The sequence below is a fragment of the Pleurodeles waltl genome, chromosome 3_2 (genome assembly GCF_031143425.1).
Source record: "Pleurodeles waltl isolate 20211129_DDA chromosome 3_2, aPleWal1.hap1.20221129, whole genome shotgun sequence".
Taxonomy (NCBI): Eukaryota; Metazoa; Chordata; class Amphibia; order Caudata; family Salamandridae; genus Pleurodeles; species Pleurodeles waltl.
Genome location: NC_090441.1, coordinates 128,670,193 through 128,693,999, shown reverse-complemented (window position 1 = coordinate 128,693,999; position 23,807 = coordinate 128,670,193). Strand labels below are relative to the sequence as shown.

Sequence of the window (23,807 nt, the reverse complement as noted above, 5' to 3'; positions counted from 1 at the left end):
GTGGTGTATGTGTTGTTTGTCCTAGAGGGTTTGTGTGCGGTGTGTGTATGGGTTTGTTTTTTGTCCTTACCAACAAGTAGTCCATTGCCATAGCGTCCATCCTGGAAGTGTTGGTTGATGGTGGAGTGACGGAAGATGAATGCGTCATGTACACTCCCAGGATATTTGGCCACGATGTTGGTGATCAGTCCTTGGTGATCGACTATGGCCTGCACGTTGATTGAATGTGTGTGCTTCCTGTTGCGGTAGAGGTGTTCTGAATCAGCAGGTGGCACAAGGCGTACGTGTGTGCAGTCGATTGCACCAAGGACGTGCGGGAAGCCACTGATGGCGTAGAACCCCTGTTTAATTTCCTGCTGCTTCTGCAGTGTGTTAGGGAAGCAGATGTGGCGGGGTGTCAGGCGAATGATGGCATCCAGGACTTTAGGCAGGAATGCAGAGAATGATGGTTGGGATATTCCACCAACCAGGGCACCAGTTGTCTGAAAGGAGCCACTTGCCAGCAGGTGTAGTACGGCAAGCAGCTTTGTTTCAGTTGGGATAGTGCGGGGTGTCACTAAAGTGGGGGCCAACTGTTGTTCGATATTTGCCAGCAGCTGCTGAATGGCCTGCCAGTTCAACCGGTACCTCTGGATGATGTCCCGTTCCCTGAGGCCATGCAGGGTTGTTCTTGGGCGGAATATCCTGTCCTGCCTTCTGCGCTGTCTTTGGGGTCCCTGCTGTTGTTGTTGTAGCTGCTGTTGTTGCTGCAGGGCTCTGCGTCTACGTGCACGTTGAAGAAAAAGCACCTCCATAGCTCCCTGTTGCTGCTCTGCTGCTCTGTTGTTTGTTCTGTGTGTTCTGCTTAAGTACAGGTGTGTTTGACCCATTTTAACGCCTGCCCTGACCCAGGCGTTAAAATTTAACGCTATTCGTGCTTTGCGTCATTTTTTTGCGCCGCCTACGGCCCGGGAGACATTTTTGCCCGGAAGCATAAATACGACGCACCGCTGTATGCGTGGGTTTTTGGACGGGAACGCCTACCCTGCATGTCATTAACGCAGGGCGGGGTGCCGCTTCCAAAAACTCACGCACATAGCGCCATTCCCCTTGTGCGCCGCATCGGGCGTCAGGGTATAAATATGGGGCATCGTTTGCGCTGAATGTGCGTCAAAATTTTTGACGCACATTCGGCGCAAGCGGAGTATAAATATGGCCCTTAGGCCCATATTTATACTTTTTGACGCTAAACTGCGCTAACGCAGTTTAGCGTCAAAAAGTTTTGCGCCGGCTAACGCCATTCTGAAGCGCCATGCGGGCGCCGTATCTATTGAATGGCGTTAGCCAGCGCAAGCAGACCGGCGCTGCCTGGTGTGCGCGAGAAAAACCACGTACACCAGGCAGCGCCGGCGTAGGGGGAAAATGGCGCATGGGCGTCTTAAAATGGGGCAAGTCAGGTTACGTCGAAAAAATCATCGTAACCCGACTTGCGCCATTTATTTTCGACGCCCATCCCCCATCAACATGACTCCTATCATTGTAAAGATAGGAGTCATGCCCCCTTGCCCAATGGCCATGCCCAGGGGACTTCCGTCCCCTGGGCATGGTCATTGGGCATAGTGGCATGTAGGGGGGCACAAATCAGGCCCCCCTATGCCACAAAAAAAAAAAAAAAAAAATACTTACCTGAACTTACCTTAATGTCCATGGGATGGGTCCCTCCGTCCTTGGGTGTCCTCCTGGGGTGGGCAAGGGTGGCAGGGGGGGTCCCTGGGGGCAGGGGAGGGCACTCTGGGCTCATTTTGAGCCCACTTGTCCCTTAACGCCATCCCTGACCCAGGCGTTAAAAAGCGGCGCAAAAGCGCCGTTTTTGGCCACGCCCACTCCCGGGCGTCATTTTTGCCCGGGAGTATAAATACCACGTAAAGGCCTGGGAGTCATTTTTTAAGACGGGAACGCCTCCCTTGCATATCATTAACGCAAGGAAGGGGTTCACGCTAAAAAATGACGCACACTCCGGGCACTTTGGCGCCCGAAGCGTCTAACGCCAGAGTATAAATATGGCGTTAGTTGGCGTTAGTTCTGCGTCGAATTTGCGTCGAAAAAAACGACGCAAATTCGTCGCAAACGGAGTATAAATACGGGCCCTAGGCCCATATTTATACTTTTTGACGCTAAACTGCGCTAACGCAGTTTAGCGTCAAAAAGTTTTGCGCCGGCTAACGCCATTCTGAAGCGCCATGCGGGCGCCGTATTTATTGAATGGCGTTAGCCGGCGCAAGCAGACCGGCGCTGCCTGGTGTGCGCGAGAAAAACCACGTACACCAGGCAGCGCCGGCGTAGGGGGAAAATGGCGCATGGGCGTCTTAAAATGGGGCAAGTCAGGTTACGTCGAAAAAATCATCGTAACCCGACTTGCGCCATTTATTTTCGACGCCCATCCCCCATCAACATGACTCCTATCATTGTAAAGATAGGAGTCATGCCCCCTTGCCCAATGGCCATGCCCAGGGGACTTCTGTCCCCTGGGCATGGTCATTGGGCATAGTGGCATGTAGGGGGGCACAAATCAGGCCCCCCTATGCCACAAAAAAAAAAAAAAAAAATACTTACCTGAACTTACCTTAATGTCCATGGGATGGGTCCCTCCGTCCTTGGGTGTCCTCCTGGGGTGGGCAAGGGTGGCAGGGGGGGTCCCTGGGGGCAGGGGAGGGCACTCTGGGCTCATTTTGAGCCCACTTGTCCCTTAACGCCATCCCTGACCCAGGCGTTAAAAAGCGGCGCAAAAGCGCCGTTTTTGGCCACGCCCACTCCCGGGCGTCATTTTTGCCCGGGAGTATAAATACCACGTAAAGGCCTGGGAGTCATTTTTTAAGACGGGAACGCCTCCCTTGCATATCATTAACGCAAGGAAGGGGTTCACGCTAAAAAATGACGCACACTCCGGGCACTTTGGCGCCCGAAGCGTCTAACGCCAGAGTATAAATATGGCGTTAGTTGGCGTTAGTTCTGCGTCGAATTTGCGTCGAAAAAAACGACGCAAATTCGGCGCAAACGGAGTATAAATACGGGCCCTAGTTTCTCTTTGTATAGTCCTAATGATAAACCAGAGAGACAGATTTATTATTTTTTGAATGATTTCGTTTGCTACTGAGAACGAGAGGTGCGGGTCTCAATTGTACAAGAGTATGTCATTGTTTTTTGGATGAAAATCGTACGTTTTCTAACCATCCCACAATATTAGGGCCACTGACCCGATACAGTCCACTTCCGCCAGCGGCTGTCGGCGCGACCTTAGCCTTTCGAGGTCGAGTGTGTAAGTTCTTTGTCCTGGTGTGAGCTCTCAGTGGCTTTTAACCACGCCCACCGCACGCTCCTCACTATCACTCATTCATGGGCTTCCCTTTAAAAATTCTTTATCTACTTGGGGCGGTTTTGTTGCCGCCTTGCAGACAGCTGGTTACATGGATAATTAAAGGAGCAGAAATGACCATAGAAAATGTCTTGCTGGCTTTCCTGTCACGTGACCTGCGACAAAATTTGCATACCCATAATTCCTCTCACTGCTGGGCTCTCCGCTTGTTTCTTTCTGTGGCAACAAGTGTTTTATCGGTGTAAAGTATTACAACTATTATTATAACTTGGTTCTATTTCGAAGGGTTTTCTATGAGGACCTTAGTAAACCTAGTCGCCCTGATAGTCTGTGGAACGGCGTTTCCTGGGGCAATTGTCGGCGGCTACCATTAGCATACTCTGGTTTCTCTTCAAATTGAATAAATCTTTCGCCTTTTACTAAAGATTTCCGTGGAGAGGAACATTTAAGAGTTTCATTCAATTTTTGAAAACCCTACCAAGAGTAGGGTTACCCTTATCCGGTGAAAAAGAAGTATTGTGAGATAAAGGGCCATATTTATACTCCGTTTGCGCCAACTAACGCCATATTTATACTATGGCGTTAGAGGCGAATAGCGCCAAAGTTCCCGGAATGTGCGTCATTTTTTAGCGTGAACCCCTTCCTTGCGTTAATGATATGCAAGGGAGGCGTTCCCGTCTAAAAAATGACTCCCAGGCCTTTACGTGGTATTATATACTCCCGGGCAAAAGAGACGCCCGGGAGTTGGCGTGGCTAAAAACGGCGCATTTGCGCCACTTTTTAACGCCTGCTCAGGGCAGGCGTTAAGGGGCCTGTGGGCTCAAAATGAGCCCACAGGTGCCCTCCCATGCCCCCAGGGACCCCCCCTGCCACCCTTGCCCACCCCAGGAGGACCCCCAAGGATGGAGGGATCCACCCCAGGGACATTCAGGTAAGTTCAGGTAAGTATAATTTTTTTTTTTTTATATATTTTTTTGGTGGCATAGGGGGGCCTTATTTGTGCCCCCCTACATGCCACTATGCCCAATGACCATGCCCAGGGGACAGAAGTCCCCTGGGCATGGCCATTGGGCAAGGGGGCATGACTCCTATCTTTACAATGATAGGAGTCATGTTGATGGGGGATGGGCGTCGAAAATAAATGGCGCAAGTCGGGTTAAGACGATTTTTTCGACGTAACCTGACTTGCCCCATTTTAAGACGCCCATGCGCCATTTTCCCCCTACGCCGGCGCTGTCTGGTCTACGTGGTTTTTTCCCACGCAAACCAGGCAGCGCCGGTCTGATTGCGCCGTCTAACGCCATTCCATAAATACGGCGCCCGCATGGCGCTTCAGAATGGCGTTAGACGGCGCAAAACTTTTTGACGCTAAACTGCGTTAGCGCAGTTTAGCGTCAAAAAGTATAAATATGGGCCAAAATTTCTTATTTGAGTTTTAAGTTTAATCTATCTATGGAAACAGATGAGGGAAAGTCAGTTGAAAAGTAAAACATGTAACTGTCCAATTTGTGTTTTATTTCTGGATCAGCTCTTTATTTTTCTCATTGATTATTGAAATATTATTCAAATATCTTCTTTGACTTAATTGTAAAGGTCTGTTAAAATATATATTATAAACATATATATATATGTGTGTGTGTGTCAAATGTATGTATATTTATTTAGATCATGCCACAACTTTGAAACTGATGAATAAAGATTGATATACTCTGTTTGCGCACCTTGCCCCATATTTAAACTCTGACGCCCGACCCCGCGGACATCAAAATTCCACCGTGTGCGTCATTTCTTGGATGCTGGAAACTGCCTTGCATTAATGACATGCAAGGTAGGCGTTCCCGCCCAAAAAATAACTTTATGGCCTGTGCGCCTTATTTATACTCCAGCGTCATTTTGACGCACAGGATGGGGTGGGCCTTAAAAAATGGCGCACAGCCTGATGTGCGCCGTTTTTTAACACCTGGGTCAGGGCAGGCGTTAAGGGACCTGTGTGCTCCAAAGGAGTCCAGAGGTTCCCTCCCCTGCCCTCAGGGACACCCCCTGCCACCCTCGCCCACCCCTGGAGGACACCCATGGATGGGGGGACCCATCCCAGGTAAGTACAGGTAAGTTGAGGTAAGTATTTAATTTTTTTTTTTATAGTGGCATGGGGAGGCCTAATTTGGGACCCCCTACATGCCACTGTGCCCAACGACCATGCTCAGGGGACAGAAGTCCCCTGGGCATGGCCCTTGGGCAAGGGGGCATGACTCCTGTCTTTGATAAGACAGGAGTCATTTCAATGAGGGTTGTGCTTCAAAAAATGGCGTAAGTCGGTTTGAGGCATGATTTTTGCTGGCGCTGGTTTGCGTCAAAAAGTATAAATATGGGCCTGAATCTAGCATAATTGACCTCCTGTGATCCTGGGAAAATCACTTAATCAACCCTTGCCTAAAAACCACAAGTAATAGCAAAACCAGTAGGTAGTACTTATGCAAGAGCCATGTACAGCAGCGTGGCTGCTATGCAATATTGCTGAAAGTAAAAAAAAATTGCTATGGCGCAATCAACACTTGCTCCATCACAGCGCTTTTTTATTTTATTTTATTATGAACCATGCTGTACAGCAGACGCACAACATGGCAAAAAAGATTGACAAAGCCAATAGGTCTTGCATCGGTGAGACCTATTGGCTTCATCAATGCTTTTGGAAAAAAGTGATATGATTAACCTAGCGCTGGACGTGCCTAGCTTATTCATTAGGTAGAGCGCACAAGTGCTTTGACCTGTTGTAATCTATCTGTGGGCTTTTAACCACGCCCACCGCACGCCCATCACTATTACTCGTTAATGAGCTTGCCTTTCAAAAATCCTTTGTTATCATTGGTAAATGCTTTTCGTTTGTCCCTCCGTGGGGCGGTTTTGTTACTGCCTTGGACACCGACCCTGTTATATGTATAATTGCACGTTTGCCGATACGTTTGACTGCGAGCAAACATCTTTTTCCTTTTGTGTCTCTCCCTCGTGCTCATGCTCATGGGGGCTGTAGCGCTTTGAATTGGCTCGCTTATGCATCTGTTTTAATTTTCATTTTCAATTGATGTGTCAAGAAAAGTCCAGTTAAGAATTTACAATACCAATAGCTCTAACTCGTTCCTCTTTGTCAATACTTGATTTGTTACAGCAGCTGATGCAGCCTTATAGGCTTCAAGTACAAGACACACTGGTTCATTCATTGTCTCGGAAAGAATAGCAATGAGCCAGCAAGCATGCTTTGACGTAGGCATATAAAAGTCCTCTTCTTGGGTGCCACTAGTCCTCACAAAAGCCCATGTGAGGCACCATTCAAAATGTGCAGAGTTAAAGGAGCCGACATTATGACTTGAGCAGGGAAACTATTGTGGTGCAGCCTTTCCTGTCACGTGACCCATGACTTAGTGCCAGATTTATACTTTTTGACGCAAAACTGTGCAAACGCAGTTCTGCGTCAAAAAGACTAGTGCTGGATAGCACCATATTTTAACGCCACCTGGGGTTCATATTTATATTATGACGGTGGGTGGTGCTAATAATAGGTTAGAGTCAACATTTGTGAAGTTAACCATTGCGCCTTGTGGTAATGCAAAATTATGTTAACGTCGGAAAAATGACTCTAACCTGTTTTAAGACACATAAACATGTTGCAAAATGGAAATGCACCATTTTTTACAGCGATAGCGTCAACTTTAGACACCAATGCACAAAACAGTGCAAAGGAGAGGCAAAATGGAGCCAGAAAGCCAGGAGAGACCCCAGGGTGACCTAAATTAACCAGGAACCAGCCAGAAGGACAAACAACCCAGGGGAGGAAGAAGAAAAAGAGAAAGTGTTGTTTCAGTGCGGAGGAGTATGAAATACTGATGAGAGAGGTGACGGAGCATCAACATCAACTCTTCGTCACCTCAAAATTGGCAATTGGAAGGAGAGAGGCAATCTGGCAGCAGATAGTAGACAAGATTAACAGTGTGACAGAGGTGAGGAGAACCGTAACTGAGTGCAAGAAACGCTCGCAGGACTGCAAGCGAAGGAGAAAGACAAAAATGGCATCGCACAGGAAGGCAGCACTGCAAACTGGAGGTGGTAGTCCAGCACCACAAGAGGACCTGGACGAGATGGAGGAGATGGTTGCAGAAGTCATCCCGGAGGAACTGGTCATTGGAATCGCAGGACAGGGCAGACTACCAGGAAACACCACAAATGCAGGGTAAGTCGGATATGGGGAAATTAATGTTAAATTGTTAAGTGCAAGAAGGGGGAGCCACATAGGACACACTCAATGCATGTCAAAGGAGAGCAGAGGGACACATTGCACATGAAGCAAGTAGCATCATGCTGACGTAAGCTATACATGTACCTACGCCTTAGTAGTGCCATGCACCACAACACGTACACAACCTGGACATATGTCAATCACCAGGGCTAAATACCTACATGTACATATGCAGTACATGGGATGGATGGCATGTCTAATGACTGTGCCTCTGGTTGTCTCCTAACAACATCCCTCGCATATAGTCAAATTAACTCTACCAACACGACCAAGACATCAGAGACTAGGAAGTCAGTCAATACCATTCCTGGGGTTACGTCATGGTGGTGTCCCTTGCAGTAACACCTTGCAACTGCCCTGCCTCATTGCCCAAACACATGTGTGCTGCATCTTACAGCGCACAATATCATTGCAACCATCCCAACAGTACCCAGACATGTGCCGGTACCACTGTTAGTGCGCCTGACCTTAATAAGTAAACTTACAAGGGGACACGAATAGGTCGATGAACCTTTTGACTCGCAATTAAGAAGTTCTTACCATAGCTCCAGTATATAATCAATAATCAATACACAATAATCGACAATCACTAGTAATCAATAAAATCAATAATCATTGGAGTCAGTAATTGTCACGCACCATGACCTTTCAGTCATGAATAACTACACCTTTAGTAAAAGTTTAGAATGTTTATTTCCCTATATTAATAATGCTAAGGTCATGTAGATTAATCTCAACATCAAACGAAACACACACAGAAACAACACTGGTTGTCCAAAGTGGCGGAAGAAATGCAATCTAATCAAAGCTTGAACTACAACACATTCTAAAGCTACGGTGCAAATCAATAGCAAAGTCAGCTGCGTCAACGTAATGAAGTACATGAAGTTCAGCAGAGAAGGTCACCAAGCATTAGTCCCTGTTATCATAATTCAATTAGTGAGAATCCTTAACTAACATCAGATTAGCATCAGCATGTTGGGCTTCATGCTAAACAATTTAGTACCGTAAATTTGGAAAATCATCTAACTATGGTTCTATCAAAACAGCGCAGTTGGTACTTAGAAAGAAAAAGCAAATATGCATAATAATCACATTTCGATGTATACCTATGCTCGGTATGGGTCATCAAAGCAGAATCATTCTTCGTCCTCAGGATATCAGTCGATCAGCAAGGCATCAGGCTCTCAGTCAGGAAAATATGAGCCCAAGGAGCCAGAATGTCGTACTGATCCAAATGGCAGAATAATCTGTCTTCTCTAAAAATGTCGAAATGAATGTCTCTCCCGGAATTAGTCACTTAAACTATCCCCTAATTCCCTATTGGTCAGTTAATCGTATGTTCACACTTTCTCCAATAAAAGTACTATACCATATCTATGAATTCTAATATTTCTCCATTCTCATATTGTTGATTGGTTCCTCTTGCAATGTCCTCATCATCCGGCTTGTGGGGTAACAATATTGTTGCAGCTTCTACTCAAGTCAGAATTCCATTGTTCTTGTCCTTCGAAAGTCAGTCTCACACACAAAAAAACTAAAATGTTGCATTAGCAAGAACATCATCTCCTAGCAGTCTGTTCTCACGAAAAGCTTCCGTTATATGCACATTTAAACAATACAATAGACTTTTACCAGTTTAATTCTCTTGGTCAGCATTTTTACTAAACACTAAGAAATACAGCTTTTACACGAAGCCTGGCAAAATAGGCCAAGACACTCACTACGTTAAGGCCTACAATTAATAAAGCTAGAACATACTTCATAACTCTCAATATGGCATATTACTGCATTGGTCTAACATATATTCAATATTTCATAAGTAATAATTATTGATTAGTACATTTCATTAACATTGGTTAATGATATCTTATTGAGTTTAAGGTTGGTTCTTGATATGTGTGTGTCAATCCAAAAGCAGCCTCTGGCATTCATCATGGCAAATAAATTGTGAACCATGGTAAGGTGTAAGAGCAAGCTGGTTATTTGAGGCACTAGGAAACATCAAAAACGCAGTAGCGGATGATATATAAAACACGATATTATATATTGTTAATGCATGATATTATTATTATTGTTGATGCGTTTTCCCAGGGTTGAGAATAGGAATGCAAAGTATATTTCTTTACCAAATTTGTAGGTGGGCCTGTGTGTGCTTGATAAGGGCTCTGTCGTGAGACAACAAGTGGATTCTGCACAGATTTGAGTCTGAAAGCTGTAGGGACACAGGACAACACTGTGCTTCTGCTGAAAATAATTTATATGAAGCGAGCATGCTTCCACCATTCTGATACCAATTTAATCCTGTGCATTGCATATTATGGAGGTACATTTACTCTGTTTAACATATTTAATTTTGTATCTTGATTCACAGGCTTTCTTTGCTGTACCAGCTGCCAGTCACTTCTTAATTTGGAATTGGAAAAAAACGAATAATATTTGCAGGGATTGAAGAGTTCTCATGCATGCAAATATTCATTCCCATACACAGATTCACATTTGTGCATGCATGCAGACAGACATACAAATACAGCACTCATTCATGCATACACATGAGAGTTGAAAATATAACTTAACTGAAGTTGATCGGAAAAGGCATCTTTGCTCTGTACCTCAAGGGCCCACAGTTTCAAACTTCCAGAAATCGGAGTGAGAGTGCCAGCTTCACGAGCTTTGGCTTAACCAGAAGCGAGGTTAGTACGTGAGGAGCTGTACCTTTTCTTTTGTCTTTGCTTCTGACCTGGCAAAAGGGCGTATGATGGAAAAGCCCAACCTAAACTTCATAAGTTGACATAATGCAATGCCATGAATAGAGCACTACGTTACCTAATGTAGGGGCCCCTCTCACTGTCGTTGCATCACATTTTGTGAAGCAACTGTGGTGCGAACCTCTAAATCATGGTCTACATTTATGGGGAATTGGCATAGAGTAATGCCGCAAGTCTTTTTTGCTGTGCTACCCTACGCCAATGTGAAAGGACAGGAATGCACCGTATTTATGAAATTTGGTGCAGTCCTTTCCTTTCCCACTGTGCTGATGCACAATTGGCTGCCTAGTGCCAATCCAGGCACTCTTGCACCATGGTGGAAGGGCGCCTGAATTGCATGCAGGATTGTCTTTGTGCAGGAAGGCCACCTTCCTGCACAAAAACAATTCTGAGAGGTGATTTCCTCTTTCATTTGAAAGAGGAAAAAATGAAGAGAAATGAAAATATTTCTCCTCTTCACGCCTGCTCTGGGGAGCCATAAGTTTATGCGATTAAGTAAATCTGGAGGAGCGTCAAAATCAATGGCTATTGCGTGGGCAAACCCACCGCAATGTCCATGGAACGCCGCCCTGGTGCAGAGTAAGGCCACACAGCGACTTGCGCTGCTTTCTCTTCCTCCATATCAATGAGGCCATGGAAAGCCATGCAAAGTGGATTTGCGTGGCCTCACAATATGGTTGAGAGGCTTGTGCCACCAAACTGTCAAGAAAAGTGAGTCACCTGTGGCGCAAGCCTCTCATAAGTATGCCCCCATATTTATGAGGCCACGTAATGCCACTTTGCTTGGCTTTGAATGCCCTCATAGATATGGAGTAAGGTAAGGCAACGCAATTCGCAGTGTTGCCTTACTCTGCATTAGGGAGGCGTTCCATGGGCATTACGGTTAGTGATTCCACGCAACACCCATGGCTTTTGACACATCCCCAGATTACAAGACCCTGCAAAACTGGGGATTCACTAAAACCTTACGCCTCCCCAGGGGAGGCGCAACGAGGAGAAATATCATTATTTCTGCTCAGTTTTTCCTTTTTCTATGTGTGCTGCATTCTGCAAACAGGAATGTGCTGTATGCCATAGATAGGCGCCTCACTGCCTTTTGACGCAAGCTGCGCTAACCTGCGCCAAACCCCCAGAAATATGCCCAGTGGAGTAAAAGGGTGAGTGTGCGAAAGAGCCGCAGCCTGAAACTTGTGCATTGCACAACTCAAACAGTGGAGCCCTCGTCAGCTATCTATGTGTTAATGCAACCTTACATGTAAACAGCTTATTATACAGAATTGTTTGTTTTCAGGGAAAAGCCACCCCCTAAAACGTGCATTGAGCAAATCAACCAGTGGAGCCCTCTTCAGCTGTCTATATAATATTGCAACTTTATATGTAATCAAATGATCGTTTAGAATTGTTTGTTTTCAGGTAAAAACAGTAATACTTCAATACAATAAATCAAGGGTGAAGCAGGTTATTTTCATCGGCCGACCCCCTTGCGTCCATATTGATGAGGCGCACCTGCTGCAGGCTCCCACATATAAGGATATTGCAAGTAACCTTGGATTTGCAAGATCTTAAAGAATTCGACTCTGGCCTTGGTTCTTTCCATGATCATGGAAGTCCTTCGTGATTCCCAATATCCTTATAATTTTTAACATGCAGCGATTTTACTGGGACTTTGTCGGATAAACCCACAGCACATGTCAGTAGAATTGCAGTCTTTAATCTTTCAGCGTTCCCCAGGCAGGCCACCGTAAAGAAGCGTTGGCAAAGCCACCATACCCATAATGCACCGCTTGGAGGCAAAACCCCACTAATTACAGCAAAAGACAGTGACCACGAATCTATGAATATTAATTTTGTCTTTCCCTTTAAAAACCTGTGCTAACATTCATTCACCTTTATTAGCCTCACAGCTCAAGATCACAAATCGTCTTGTGTCAATCAATATGGAGCATTCTAGGAACGAGCTACGCACCTTTCGAGTTGTTTTTGTTTTGTTTCTTCACTTTTAGTTTCTCTTTGTATAGTCCTAATGATAAACCAGAGAGACAGATTTATTATTTTTTGAATGATTTCGTTTGCTACTGAGAACGAGAGGTGCGGGTCTCAATTGTACAAGAGTATGTCATTGTTTTTTGGATGAAAATCGTACGTTTTCTAACCATCCCACAATATTAGGGCCACTGACCCGATACAGTCCACTTCCGCCAGCGGCTGTCGGCGCGACCTTAGCCTTTCGAGGTCGAGTGTGTAAGTTCTTTGTCCTGGTGTGAGCTCTCAGTGGCTTTTAACCACGCCCACCGCACGCTCCTCACTATCACTCATTCATGGGCTTCCCTTTAAAAATTCTTTATCTACTTGGGGCGGTTTTGTTGCCGCCTTGCAGACAGCTGGTTACATGGATAATTAAAGGAGCAGAAATGACCATAGAAAATGTCTTGCTGGCTTTCCTGTCACGTGACCTGCGGCAAAATTTGCATACCCATAATTCCTCTCACTGCTGGGCTCTCCGCTTGTTTCTTTCTGTGGCAACAAGTGTTTTATCGGTGTAAAGTATTACAACTATTATTATAACTTGGTTCTATTTCGAAGGGTTTTCTATGAGGACCTTAGTAAACCTAGTCGCCCTGATAGTCTGTGGAACGGCGTTTCCTGGGGCAATTGTCGGCGGCTACCATTAGCATACTCTGGTTTCTCTTCAAATCGAATAAATCTTTCGCCTTTTACTAAAGATTTCCGTGGAGAGGAACATTTAAGAGTTTCATTCAATTTTTGAAAACCCTACCAAGAGTAGGGTTACCCTTATCCTGTGAAAAAGAACTATTGTGAGATTAAATTTCTTATTTGAGTTTTAAGTTTAATCTATCTATGGAAACAGATGAGGGAAAGTCAGTTGAAAATTAAACATGTAACTGTCCAATTTGTGTTTTATTTCTGGATCAGCTCTTTATTTTTCTCATTGATTATTGAAATATTATTCAAATATCTTCTTTGACTTAATTGTAAAGGTCTGTTAAAATATATATTATAAACATATATATATATATATGTGTGTCAAATGTATGTATATTTATTTAGATCATGCCACAACTTTGAAACTGATGAATAAAGATTGATATACTCTGTTTGCGCACCTTGCCCCATATTTAAACTCTGACGCCCGACCCCGCGGACATCAAAATTCCACCGTGTGCGTGTGCGTCATTTCTTGGATGCTGGAAACTGCCTTGCATTAATGACATGCAAGGTAGGCGTTCCCGCCCAAAAAATAACTTTATGGCCTGTGCGCCTTATTTATACTCCAGCGTCATTTTGACGCACAGGATGGGGTGGGCCTTAAAAAATGGCGCACAGCCTGATGTGCGCCGTTTTTTAACACCTGGGTCAGGGCAGGCGTTAAGGGACCTGTGTGCTCCAAAGGAGTCCAGAGGTTCCCTCCCCTGCCCTCAGGGACACCCCTGCCACCCTCGCCCACCCCTGGAGGACACCCATGGATGGGGGGACCCATCCCAGGTAAGTACAGGTAAGTTGAGGTAAGTATTTAATTTTTTTTTTTATAGTGGCATGGGGAGGCCTAATTTGGGACCCCCTACATGCCACTGTGCCCAACGACCATGCTCAGGGGACAGAAGTCCCCTGGGCATGGCCCTTGGGCAAGGGGGCATGACTCCTGTCTTTGCTAAGACAGGAGTCATTTCAATGAGGGTTGTGCTTCAAAAAATGGCGTAAGTCGGTTTGAGGCATGATTTTTGCTGGCGCTGGTTTGCGTCAAAAAGTATAAATATGGGCCTGAATCTAGCATAATTGACCTCCTGTGATCCTGGGAAAATCACTTAATCAACCCTTGCCTAAAAACCACAAGTAATAGCAAAACCAGTAGGTAGTACTTATGCAAGAGCCATGTACAGCAGCGTGGCTGCTATGCAATATTGCTGAAAGTAAAAAAAATTTGCTATGGCGCAGTCAACACTTGCTCCATCACAGCGCTTTTTTATTTTATTTTATTATGAACCATGCTGTACAGCAGACGCACAACATGGCAAAAAAGATTGACAAAGCCAATAGGTCTTGCATCGGTGAGACCTATTGGCTTCATCAATGCTTTTGGAAAAAAGTGATATGATTAACCTAGCGCTGGACGTGCCTAGCTTATTCATTAGGTAGAGCGCACAAGTGCTTTGACCTGTTGTAATCTATCTGTGGGCTTTTAACCACGCCCACCGCACGCCCATCACTATTACTCGTTAATGAGCTTGCCTTTCAAAAATCCTTTGTTATCATTGGTAAATGCTTTTCGTTTGTCCCTCCGTGGGGCGGTTTTGTTACTGCCTTGGACACCGACCCTGTTATATGTATAATTGCACGTTTGCCGATACGTTTGACTGCGAGCAAACATCTTTTTCCTTTTGTGTCTCTCCCTCGTGCTCATGCTCATGGGGGCTGTAGCGCTTTGAATTGGCTCGCTTATGCATCTGTTTTAATTTTCATTTTCAATTGATGTGTCAAGAAAAGTCCAGTTAAGAATTTACAATACCAATAGCTCTAACTCGTTCCTCTTTGTCAATACTTGATTTGTTACAGCAGCTGATGCAGCCTTATAGGCTTCAAGTACAAGACACACTGGTTCATTCATTGTCTCGGAAAGAATAGCAATGAGCCAGCAAGCATGCTTTGACGTAGGCATATAAAAGTCCTCTTCTTGGGTGCCACTAGTCCTCACAAAAGCCCATGTGAGGCACCATTCAAAATGTGCAGAGTTAAAGGAGCCGACATTATGACTTGAGCAGGGAAACTATTGTGGTGCAGCCTTTCCTGTCACGTGACCCATGACTTAGTGCCAGATTTATACTTTTTGATGCAAAACTGTGCAAACGCAGTTCTGCGTCAAAAAGACTAGTGCTGGATAGCACCATATTTTAACGCCACCTGGGGTTCATATTTATATTATGACGGTGGGTGGTGCTAATAATAGGTTAGAGTCAACATTTGTGAAGTTAACCATTGCGCCTTGTGGTAATGCAAAATTATGTTAACGTCGGAAAAATGACTCTAACCTGTTTTAAGACACATAAACATGTTGCAAAATGGAAATGCACCATTTTTTACAGCGATAGCGTCAACTTTAGACACCAATGCACAAAACAGTGCAAAGGAGAGGCAAAATGGAGCCAGAAAGCCAGGAGAGACCCCAGGGTGACCTAAATTAACCAGGAACCAGCCAGAAGGACAAACAACCCAGGGGAGGAAGAAGAAAAAGAGAAAGTGTTGTTTCAGTGCGGAGGAGTATGAAATACTGATGAGAGAGGTGACGGAGCATCAACATCAACTCTTCGTCACCTCAAAATTGGCAATTGGAAGGAGAGAGGCAATCTGGCAGCAGATAGTAGACAAGATTAACAGTGTGACAGAGGTGAGGAGAACCGTAACTGAGTGCAAGAAACGCTCGCAGGCCTGCAAGCGAAGGAGAAAGACAAAAATGGCATCGCACAGGAAGGCAGCACTGCAAACTGGAGGTGGTAGTCCAGCACCACAAGAGGACCTGGACGAGATGGAGGAGATGGTTGCAGAAGTCATCCCGGAGGAACTGGTCATTGGAATCGCAGGACAGGGCAGACTACCAGGAAACACCACAAATGCAGGGTAAGTCGGATATGGGGAAATTAATGTTAAATTGTTAAGTGCAAGAAGGGGGAGCCACATAGGACACACTCAATGCATGTCAAAGGAGAGCAGAGGGACACATTGCACATGAAGCAAGTAGCACCATGCTGACGTAAGCTATACATGTACCTACGCCTTAGTAGTGCCATGCACCACAACACGTACACAACCTGGACATATGTCAATCACCAGGGCTAAATACCTACATGTACATATGCAGTACATGGGATGGATGGCATGTCTAATGACTGTGCCTCTGGTTGTCTCCTAACAACATCCCTCGCATATAGTCAAATTAACTCTACCAACACGACCAAGACATCAGAGACTAGGAAGTCAGTCAATACCATTCCTGGGGTTACGTCATGGTGGTGTCCCTTGCAGTAACACCTTGCAACTGCCCTGCCTCATTGCCCAAACACATGTGTGCTGCATCTTACAGCGCACAATATCATTGCAACCATCCCAACAGTACCCAGACATGTGCCGGTACCACTGTTAGCGCGCCTGACCTTAATAAGTAAACTTACAAGGGGACGCGAATAGGTCGATGAACCTTTTGACTCGCAATTAAGAAGTTCTTACCATAGCTCCAGTATATAATCAATAATCAATACACAATAATCGACAATCACTAGTAATCAATAAAATCAATAATCATTGGAGTCAGTAATTGTCACGCACCATGACCTTTCAGTCATGAATAACTACACCTTTAGTAAAAGTTTAGAATGTTTATTTCCCTATATTAATAATGCTAAGGTCATGTAGATTAATCTCAACATCAAACGAAACACATACAGAAACAACACTGGTTGTCCAAAGTGGCAGAAGAAATGCAATCTAATCAAAGCTTGAACTACAACACATTCTAAAGCTACGGTGCAAATCAATAGCAAAGTCAGCTGCGTCAACGTAATGAAGTACATGAAGTTCAGCAGAGAAGGTCACCAAGCATTAGTCCCTGTTATCATAATTCAATTAGTGAGAATCCTTAACTAACATCAGATTAGCATCGGCATGTTTGGCTTCATGCTAAACAATTTAGTACCGTAAATTTGGAAAATCATCTAACTATGGTTCTATCAAAACAGCGCAGTTGGTACGTAGAAAGAAAAAGCAAATATGCATAATAATCACATTTCGATGTATACCTATGCTCGGTATGGGTCATCAAAGCAGAATCATTCTTCGTCCTCAGGACATCAGTCGATCAGCAAGGCATCAGGCTCTCAGTCAGGAAAATATGAGCCCAAGGAGCCAGAATGTCGGAATGACCCAAATGGCAGAATAATCTGTCTTCTCTAAAAATGTCGAAATGAATGTCTCTCCCAGAATTAGCGTTGTTATATTAAAGTCACTTAAACTATCCCCTAGTTCCCTATTGGTCAGTTAATCGTATGTTCACACTTTCTCCAATAAAAGTACTATACCATATCTATGAATTCTAATATTTCTCCATTCTCATATTGTTGATTGGTTCCTCTTGCAATGTCCTCATCATCCGGCTTGTGGGGTAACAATATTGTTGCAGCTTCTACTCAAGTCAGAATTCCATTGTTCTTGTCCTTCGAAAGTCAGTCTCACACACAAAAAAACTAAAATGTTGCATTAGCAAGAACATCATCTCCTAGCAGTCTGTTCTCACGAAAAGCTTCCGTTATATGCACATTTAAACAATACAATAGACTTTTACCAGTTTAATTCTCTTGGTCAGCATTTTTACTAAACACTAAGAAATACAGCTTTTACACGAAGCCTGGCAAAATAGGCCAAGACACTCACTACGTTAAGGCCTACAATTAATAAAGCTAGAACATACTTCATAACTCTCAATATGGCATATTACTGCATTGGTCTAACATATGTTCAATATTTCATAAGTAATAATTATTGATTAGTACATTTCATTAACATTGGTTAATGATATCTTATTGAGTTTAAGGTTGGTTCTTGATATGTGTGTGTCAATCCAAAAGCAGCCTCTGGCATTCATCATGTCATGGCCAATAAATTGTGAACCATGGTAAGGTGTAAGAGCAAGCTGGTTATTTGAGGCACTAGGAAACATCAAAAACGCAGTAGCGGATGATATATAAAACACGATATTATATATTGTTAATGCATGATATTATTATTATTGTTGATGCGTTTTCCCAGGGTTGAGAATAGGAATGCAAAGTATATTTCTTTACCAAATTTGTAGGTGGGCCTGTGTGTGCTTGATAAGGGCTCTGTCGTGAGACAACAAGTGGATTCTGCACAGATTTGAGTCTGAAAGCTGTAGGGACACAGGACAACACTGTGCTTCTGCTGAAAATAATTTATATGAAGCGAGCATGCTTCCACCATTCTGATACCAATTTAATCCTGTGCATTGCATATTATGGAGGTACATTTACTCTGTTTAACATATTTAATTTTGTATCTTGATTCACAGGCTTCCTTTGCTGTACCAGCTGCCAGTCACTTCTTAATTTGGAATTGGAAAAAAACGAATAATATTTGCAGGGATTGAAGAGTTCTCATGCATGCAAATATTCATTCCCATACACAGATTCACATTTGTGCATGCATGCAGACAGACATACAAATACAGCACTCATTCATGCATACACATGAGAGTTGAAAATATAACTTAACTGAAGTTGATCGGAAAAGGCATCTTTGCTCTGTACCTCAAGGGCCCACAGTTTCAAACTTCCAGAAATCGGAGTGAGAGTGCCAGCTTCACGAGCTTTGGCTTAACCAGAAGCGAGGTTAGTACGTGAGGAGCTGTACCTTTTCTTTTGTCTTTGCTTCTGACCTGGCAAAAGGGCGTATGATGGAAAAGCCCAACCTAAACTTCATAAGTTGACATAATGCAATGCCATGAATAGAGCACTACGTTACCTAATGTAGGGGCCCCTCTCACTGTCGTTGCATCACATTTTGTGAAGCAACTGTGGTGCGAACCTCTAAATCATGGTCTACATTTATGGGGAATTGGCATAGAGTAATGCCGCAAGTCTTTTTTGCTGTGCTACCCTACGCCAATGTGAAAGGACAGGAATGCACCGTATTTATGAAATTTGGTGCAGTCCTTTCCTTTCCCACTGTGCTGATGCACAATTGGCTGCCTAGTGCCAATCCAGGCACTCTTGCACCATGGTGGAAGGGCGCCTGAATTGCATGCAGGATTGTCTTTGTGCAGGAAGGCCACCTTCCTGCACAAAAACAATTCTGAGAGGTGATTTCCTCTTTCATTTGAAAGAGGAAAAAATGAAGAGAAATGAAAATATTTCTCCTCTTCACGCCTGCTCTGGGGAGCCATAAGTTTATGCGATTAAGTAAATCTGGAGGAGCGTCAAAATCAATGGCTATTGCGTGGGCAAACCCACCGCAATGTCCATGGAACGCCGCCCTGGTGCAGAGTAAGGCCACACAGCGACTTGCGCTGCTTTCTCTTCCTCCATATCAATGAGGCCATGGAAAGCCATGCAAAGTGGATTTGCGTGGCCTCACAATATGGTTGAGAGGCTTGTGCCACCAAACTGTCAAGAAAAGTGAGTCACCTGTGGCGCAAGCCTCTCATAAGTATGCCCCCATATTTATGAGGCCACGTAATGCCACTTTGCTTGGCTTTGAATGCCCTCATAGATATGGAGTAAGGTAAGGCAACGCAATTCGCAGTGTTGCCTTACTCTGCATTAGGGAGGCGTTCCATGGGCATTACGGTTAGTGATTCCACGCAACACCCATGGCTTTTGACACATCCCCAGATTACAAGACCCTGCAAAACTGGGGATTCACTAAAACCTTACGCCTCCCCAGGGGAGGCGCAACGAGGAGAAATATCATTATTTCTGCTCAGTTTTTCCTTTTTCTATGTGTGCTGCATTCTGCAAACAGGAATGTGCTGTATGCCATAGATAGGCGCCTCACTGCCTTTTGACGCAAGCTGCGCTAACCTGCGCCAAACCCCCAGAAATATGCCCAGTGGAGTAAAAGGGTGAGTGTGCGAAAGAGCCGCAGCCTGAAACTTGTGCATTGCACAACTCAAACAGTGGAGCCCTCGTCAGCTATCTATGTGTTAATGCAACCTTACATGTAAACAGCTTATTATACAGAATTGTTTGTTTTCAGGGAAAAGCCACCCCCTAAAACGTGCATTGAGCAAATCAACCAGTGGAGCCCTCTTCAGCTGTCTATATAATATTGCAACTTTATATGTAATCAAATGATCGTTTAGAATTGTTTGTTTTCAGGTAAAAACAGTAATACTTCAATACAATAAATCAAGGGTGAAGCAGGTTATTTTCATCGGCCGACCCCCTTGCGTCCATATTGATGAGGCGCACCTGCTGCAGGCTCCCACATATAAGGATATTGCAAGTAACCTTGGATTTGCAAGATCTTAAAGAATTCGACTCTGGCCTTGGTTCTTTCCATGATCATGGAAGTCCTTCGTGATTCCCAATATCCTTATAATTTTTAACATGCAGCGATTTTACTGGGACTTTGTCGGATAAACCCACAGCACATGTCAGTAGAATTGCAGTCTTTAATCTTTCAGCGTTCCCCAGGCAGGCCACCGTAAAGAAGCGTTGGCAAAGCCACCATACCCATAATGCACCGCTTGGAGGCAAAACCCCACTAATTATAGCAAAAGACAGTGACCACGAATCTATGAATATTAATTTTGTCTTTCCCTTTAAAAACCTGTGCTAACATTCATTCACCTTTATTAGCCTCACAGCTCAAGATCACAAATCGTCTTGTGTCAATCAATATGGAGCATTCTAGGAACGAGCTACGCACCTTTCGAGTTGTTTTTGTTTTGTTTCTTCACTTTTAGTTTCTCTTTGTATAGTCCTAATGATAAACCAGAGAGACAGATTTATTATTTTTTGAATGATTTCGTTTGCTACTGAGAACGAGAGGTGCGGGTCTCAATTGTACAAGAGTATGTCATTGTTTTTTGGATGAAAATCGTACGTTTTCTAACCATCCCACAAAATTAGGGCCACTGACCCGATACAGTCCACTTCCGCCAGCGGCTGTCGGCGCGACCTTAGCCTTTCGAGGTCGAGTGTGTAAGTTCTTTGTCCTGGTGTGAGCTCTCAGTGGCTTTTAACCACGCCCACCGCACGCTCCTCACTATCACTCATTCATGGGCTTCCCTTTAAAAATTCTTTATCTACTTGGGGCGGTTTTGTTGCCGCCTTGCAGACAGCTGGTTACATGGATAATTAAAGGAGCAGAAATGACCATAGAAAATGTCTTGCTGGCTTTCCTGTCACGTGACCTGCAACAAAATTTGCATACCCATAATTCCTCTCACTGCTGGGCTCTCCGCTTGTTTCTTTCTGTGGCAACAAGTGTTTTATCGGTGTAAAGTATTACAACTATTATTATAACTTGGTTCTATTTCGAAGGGTTTTCTATGAGGACCTTAGTAAACCTAGTCGCCCTGATAGTCTGTGGAACGGCGTTTCCTGGGGCAATAGTCGGCGGCTACCATTAGCATACTCTGGTTTCTCTTCAAATCGAATAAATCTTTCGCCTTTTACTAAAGATTTCCGTGGAGAGGAACATTTAAGAGTTTCATTCAATTTTTGAAAACCCTACCAAGAGTAGGGTTACCCTTATCCTGTGAAAAAGAACTATTGTGAGATTAAATTTCTTATTTGAGTTTTAAGTTTAATCTATCTAGGGAAACAGATGAGGGAAAGTCAGTTGAAAAGTAAAACATGTATCTGTCCAATTTGTGTTTTATTTCTGGATCAGCTCTTTATTTTTCTCATTGATTATTGAAATATTATTCAAATATCTTCTTTGACATAATTGTAAAGGTCTGTTAAAATATATATTATAAACATATATATATATGTGTGTGTGTCAAATGTATGTATATTTATTTAGATCATGCCACAACTTTGAAACTGATGAATAAAGATTGATATACTCTGTTTGCGCACCTTGCCCCATATTTAAACTCTGACGCCCGACCCCGCGGACATCAAAATTCCACAGTGTGCGTCATTTCTTGGATGCTGGAAACTGCCTTGCATTAATGACATGCAAGGTAGGCGTTCCCGCCCAAAAAATAACTTTATGGCCTGTGCGCCTTATTTATACTCCAGCGTCATTTTGACGCACAGGATGGGGTGGGCCTTAAAAAATGGCGCACAGCCTGATGTGCGCCGTTTTTTAACACCTGGGTCAGGGCAGGCGTTAAGGGACCTGTGTGCTCCAAAGGAGTCCAGAGGTTCCCTCCCCTGCCCTCAGGGACACCCCCTGCCACCCTCGCCCACCCCTGGAGGACACCCATGGATGGGGGGACCCATCCCAGGTAAGTACAGGTAAGTTGAGGTAAGTATTTAATTTTTTTTTTTATAGTGGCATGGGGAGGCCTAATTTGGGACCCCCTACATGCCACTGTGCCCAACGACCATGCTCAGGGGACAGAAGTCCCCTGGGCATGGCCCTTGGGCAAGGGGGCATGACTCCTGTCTTTGCTAAGACAGGAGTCATTTCAATGAGGGTTGTGCTTCAAAAAATGGCGTAAGTCGGTTTGAGGCATGATTTTTGCTGGCGCTGGTTTGCGTCAAAAAGTATAAATATGGGCCTGAATCTAGCATAATTGACCTCCTGTGATCCTGGGAAAATCACTTAATCAACCCTTGCCTAAAAACCACAAGTAATAGCAAAACCAGTAGGTAGTACTTATGCAAGAGCCATGTACAGCAGCGTGGCTGCTATGCAATATTGCTGAAAGTAAAAAAAATTTGCTATGGCGCAGTCAACACTTGCTCCATCACAGCGCTTTTTTATTTTATTTTATTATGAACCATGCTGTACAGCAGACGCACAACATGGCAAAAAAGATTGACAAAGCCAATAGGTCTTGCATCGGTGAGACCTATTGGCTTCATCAATGCTTTTGGAAAAAAGTGATATGATTAACATAGCGCTGGACGTGCCTAGCTTATTCATTAGGTAGAGCGCACAAGTGCTTTGACCTGTTGTAATCTATCTGTGGGCTTTTAACCACGCCCACCGCACGCCCATCACTATTACTCGTTAATGAGCTTGCCTTTCAAAAATCCTTTGTTATCATTGGTAAATGCTTTTCGTTTGTCCCTCCGTGGGGCGGTTTTGTTACTGCCTTGGACACCGACCCTGTTATATGTATAATTGCACGTTTGCCGATACGTTTGACTGCGAGCAAACATCTTTTTCCTTTTGTGTCTCTCCCTCGTGCTCATGCTCATGGGGGCTGTAGCGCTTTGAATTGGCTCGCTTATGCATCTGTTTTAATTTTCATTTTCAATTGATGTGTCAAGAAAAGTCCAGTTAAGAATTTACAATACCAATAGCTCTAACTCGTTCCTCTTTGTCAATACTTGATTTGTTACAGCAGCTGATGCAGCCTTATAGGCTTCAAGTACAAGACACACTGGTTCATTCATTGTCTCGGAAAGAATAGCAATGAGCCAGCAAGCATGCTTTGACGTAGGCATATAAAAGTCCTCTTCTTGGGTGCCACTAGTCCTCACAAAAGCCCATGTGAGGCACCATTCAAAATGTGCAGAGTTAAAGGAGCCGACATTATGACTTGAGCAGGGAAACTATTGTGGTGCAGCCTTTCCTGTCACGTGACCCATGACTTAGTGCCAGATTTATACTTTTTGACGCAAAACTGTGCAAACGCAGTTCTGCGTCAAAAAGACTAGTGCTGGATAGCACCATATTTTAACGCCAC

The 23,807-nt window shown here is 44.2% G+C and overlaps 3 non-coding genes across 3 annotated transcripts; all 3 read left to right on the top strand.

Moving 5' to 3' along the window:
* Nucleotides 1–3,727: 3,727 nt before the first annotated feature.
* Nucleotides 3,728–3,843, top strand: LOC138286896 (U5 spliceosomal RNA). The gene has a single exon (XR_011202163.1). It is a non-coding gene; the product is annotated as a U5 spliceosomal RNA (small nuclear RNA).
* A 9,238-nt stretch (nt 3,844–13,081) lies between these two features.
* LOC138286874 (U5 spliceosomal RNA) lies at nt 13,082–13,197 on the top strand. The gene has a single exon (XR_011202141.1). It is a non-coding gene; the product is annotated as a U5 spliceosomal RNA (small nuclear RNA).
* An 8,370-nt stretch (nt 13,198–21,567) lies between these two features.
* Nucleotides 21,568–21,683, top strand: LOC138286873 (U5 spliceosomal RNA). Its single transcript, XR_011202140.1, has one exon. It is a non-coding gene; the product is annotated as a U5 spliceosomal RNA (small nuclear RNA).
* Nucleotides 21,684–23,807: the final 2,124 nt, after the last annotated feature.